This window comes from Micrasema longulum, unplaced genomic scaffold (genome assembly GCF_059751315.1).
Source record: "Micrasema longulum isolate JH-2025_06_02 unplaced genomic scaffold, ASM5975131v1 h1tg003701l, whole genome shotgun sequence".
Taxonomy (NCBI): domain Eukaryota; kingdom Metazoa; phylum Arthropoda; class Insecta; order Trichoptera; family Brachycentridae; genus Micrasema; species Micrasema longulum.
The window spans coordinates 3366-7500 of NW_028280729.1; the positions used below are offsets into that span (position 1 = coordinate 3366).

The 4135-nt window shown below is 54.0% G+C and overlaps 3 non-coding genes across 3 annotated transcripts in view; all 3 read left to right on the forward strand.

Moving 5' to 3' along the window:
* Positions 1-357: 357 nt before the first annotated feature.
* LOC148270597 (small subunit ribosomal RNA) lies at positions 358-2297 on the forward strand. The gene has a single exon (XR_015825341.1). It is a non-coding gene; the product is annotated as a small subunit ribosomal RNA (ribosomal RNA).
* Positions 2298-2585: 288 nt separating this feature from the next.
* Positions 2586-2747, forward strand: LOC148270598 (5.8S ribosomal RNA). The gene has a single exon (XR_015825335.1). It is a non-coding gene; the product is annotated as a 5.8S ribosomal RNA (ribosomal RNA).
* A 324-nt stretch (positions 2748-3071) lies between these two features.
* LOC148270599 (large subunit ribosomal RNA) overlaps positions 3072-4135 on the forward strand; it is a 4206-nt gene continuing 3142 nt past the window's right edge. The window contains exon 1 of the ribosomal RNA XR_015825337.1: positions 3072-4135. This exon is cut by the window's right edge and continues 3142 nt beyond it. This is a non-coding gene — a ribosomal RNA (large subunit ribosomal RNA).

The following is a 4135-nucleotide window of genomic DNA, read 5'->3' on the forward strand; positions in this document are numbered from 1 at the left end:
CCGCGCAAGCAGAGAACACCGTGAACAAAAACGAGAACGGTCGTAGGATTCTAATCCACGTCCCCACTATTGCCGCGCCGAAGGCGTGCGCTCTCGTACGTTAATATTTGACGAAAGGGAATTAAATTTTTGGCCAAAGAGAAGATCCATGTGGTCCGTCTCGTCAGGTCCAGCGTTCACTTGTTAAAAAGTGAATTTAAAAGTAAAACGAACAGACTCGTGAATCGCGAGAGTGCAAACTCGAGCGAGCGAGAATGTGAGTTATATAGGTGCGAACATAAAGAGCGTGTCGCGGCGGGTGACTCCGTCGCGCCTCAGACGCCCTTCGTATCCTGGAGCGATATAGAAATGAACAGCTCCCTGGTTGATCCTGCCAGTAATCATATGCTTGTCTCAAAGACTAAGCCATGCAAGTCTCAGTAAAAGCCGAATTAAGGTGAAACCGCGAATGGCTCAATATATCAGTTTTGGTTCCTTAGATCGTACATAGTTACTTGGATAACTGTGGCAATTCTAGAGCTAATACATGCAAACGAGGTCCTGACCGGCAACGGGAGGGATGCTTTTATTAGATCAAAAACCAATCGGCGGCGGGGTTCGCGCCCCGTCCGTCGCCATTCGAGATGATTCTAGATAACTTTGTGCTGATCGCACGGTCTAGCACCGGCGACGCATCTTTCAAATGTCTGCCTTATCAACTGTCGATGGTAGTTTATGCGACTACCATGGTTGTCACGGGTAACGGGGAATCAGGGTTCGATTCCGGAGAGGGAGCCTGAGAAACGGCTACCACATCCACGGAAGGCAGCAGGCGCGCAAATTACCCACTCCCGGCACGGGGAGGTAGTGACGAAAAATAACGATACGGGACTCGTCCGAGGCCTCGTGATCGGAATGATTACACTTTAAATCCTTTAACGAGGATCCATTGGAGGGCAAGTCTGGTGCCAGCAGCCGCGGTAATTCCAGCTCCAATAGCATATACTAAAGTTGTTGCGGTTAAAAAGCTCGTAGTTGAAATTGTGTCCTGCGGTGTCGGTCTACCGAATGCGGTACGACAGGCACGTCTGCGGGGCTTCTCGCCGGTGCGTCCACCGCCAGTGTGTTGCGGTCGTCCTCGCGGGCGGCCGCGCGCCGAGGCGGGCCGTCGCGGCTGTTTACTTTGAACAAATTAGAGTGCTCAAAGCGGGCTAACACTTGCCTGAATATTGTACGCATGGAATAATAGAATAGGACCTCGGTTCTGTTTTGTTGGCTTTCTGATACCAGAGGTAATGATTAATAGGGACAACTGGGGGCATTCGTATTGCGACGTTAGAGGTGAAATTCTTGGATCGTCGCAAGACGGACTAAAGCGAAAGCATTTGCCAAAGGTGTTTTCATTAATCAAGAACGAAAGTTAGAGGTTCGAAGGCGATTAGATACCGCTGTAGTTCTAACCATAAATGATGCCAGCCAGCGATCCGCCGAAGTTTCATAATTTTAACCCGGTGGGCAGCTCCCGGGAAACCAAAGCTTTCGGGCTCCGGGGGGAGTATGGTTGCAAAGCTGAAACTTAAAGGAATTGACGGAAGGGCACCACCAGGAGTGGAGCCTGCGGCTTAATTCGACTCAACACGGGAAAACTCACCAGGCCCGGACACTGGAAGGATTGACGGATTAACAGCTCTTTCTCGATTCGGTGGGTGGTGGTGCATGGCCGCTCTTAGTTGGTGGAGCGATTTGTCAGGTTAATTCCGGTAACGAACGTAACTCTAGCCTATTAAATAGACGTGCAACCGGTATCACAGGAGTCCGCGGGCGCGCATCTTGCGGCGTTCGCGTCGCGGAAGTGTGTTTCGCGGTCTTCACTACCGGCGTACAATGAAAATCTTCTTAGAGGGACCGGCGGTATATATAGCCGCACGAGATTGAGCAATAGCAGGTCTGTGATGCCCTTAGATGTCCTGGGCCGCACGCGCGCTACACTGAAGGGATCAGCGTGTCCTCCTTGGCCTAACGGCCCGGGTAACCCGATGAAACCCCTTCGTGATAGGGATTGGGGTTTGCAATTCTCCCCCATGAACGAGGAATTCCTAGTAAAAGCGAGTCACCAGCTCGCGTTGATTGCGTCCCTGCCCTTTGTACACACCGCCCGTCGCTACTACCGATGGATGATTTGGTGAGGTCTTCGGACTGGTGCGCGGAAGCTCGTCTCGGGCATCCGACGCGTCGGAAAGTTTGACCGAATTTGATCATTTAGAGGAAGTAAAAGTCGTAACAAGGTTTCCGTAGGTGAACCTGCGGAAGGATCATTTCCTGTGAAATATAATATAAAATGAATTTTCATTCTTTTATATAGTATAAATATATTTATACACACGCGCAGAGCGCAAAATAAGCAAACACTGCGGCGGAATTTCGCCCTAGGGCGCCGCCGCGAACCGCGGACTGCCGGTGTCGCGGGAGGCGGGTCTGTCGGCCCGATTCCCGCGTCCGGCTATATTCTGTGAAAAATGTAATTTTTTTTCCGATAGAGAAAAAAGAAAAAAAACGCAACCGATAAACAATATATATATATATATATATATATCATAAAACACTATTACCCTGAACGGCGGATCACTCGGCTCGTGGGTCGATGAAGAACGCAGCTAAATGCGCGTCAGAGTGTGAACTGCAGGACACATGAGCATCGACATTTCGAACGCACATTGCGGTCCGAGCAAGACTTAGTTTGTCGACGGACCACTCCTGTTTGAGGGTCGCGCACACAATGCGACCAGACTTCGCCGTCTTCTCTCTTCGGAGAGAAGATTCGGCGAGAGTGTTGCCGGTCTGTCGTCCGCCGGCGCGCGAGCGCCGGACGGACGTCCGGTCAAATTTGACTTGGCGCGCTCTCTCGGTCCCCCCGAGACGCTTTTCGAGCTAGCGACGACGCTGTGAAACCCGCCGCCGGTCCTCACGGGCCGGCGCGCGGGGGCGTTTCTTCGCGCTCTGCGTCGCGCGCGGGTACCGTGCGAAACCGGAGAGCGTTTACATTATTCATATATATGTATATTTATATATATATATGAATTTTTTTTTGTTGTCGACCTCAAATCAGGAGAGATCACCCGCCGAACTTAAGCATATCAGTAAGCGGAGGAAAAGAAACTAACGAGGATTCCCCGAGTAGCGGCGAGCGAAACGGGAAGAGCCCAGCGCTGAATCCTGCGGCCCAGGCGGGCCGCCGGGAAATGTAGCGTTAGGGAGGAGAGTAATATATACACGCGCGGTCATTAGTCACGGCTGCCTGTCCAAGTTCATCTTGAACGGGGCCCGCTTACCCGCAGAGGGTGCCAGGCCCGTGGTGACGGTAGCCGGCCGCGACGGTCTCTCTCCCCAGAGTCGGGTTGCTTGAGAGTGCAGCCCTAAGTGGGTGGTAAACTCCATCTAAGGCTAAATACTACCACGAGACCGATAGCGAACAAGTACCGTGAGGGAAAGTTGAAAAGAACTTTGAAGAGAGAGTTAAAGAGTACGTGAAACCGTTCAGGGGTAAACCTGTGGAACTCAAACGAGCGAACGGAGAGATTCATCGTGTCTTCCGTCGGAGCCCGCGTCCCGGCGCACACCTCCGCCCTTCGGCACTCGTTGTCGGGGCGGGGGGTGTCCGGGTGCGCAGCCGGGCTCCCGGAGCGCGTGCACTTCTCTCTCAGTATAACACCGCGACCCGTTGCGCCTCGGTCGAATGCGCCGTGCGGCTGTCCCGCCTCGCTCCGCGGGGCGGAGCCGCGGCGTCCACGGCCGGGGCGAGTTTTAAAGCGACGGTAGAGAACGAGGATCGCGTCCGCCCCTTCGGAGGGCGTCCGTCGCGTCACAGCGGCTTCCTTCTCGTGGCCCCCGGCGCCCAGTGCGTCGCGGGTGTCGCGTTTCGGATGTCCGTGGCTAGTGGCGCGCTCTCGGACGGGACGCGTCCCGGTCGGCGGTGGTTTTGTTTTGGGCACTCACAGGACCCGTCTTGAAACACGGACCAAGGAGTCTAGCATGTGCGCGAGTCATTGGGAACACTGATAAACCCAGAGGCGAAATGAAAGTGAAAGGTCGGCCTCGAGCCGGCCGCAGGGAAGATGCGCGGGCGTCGTCAGACGCCCCGCCGCATTCCCGAGGCGTT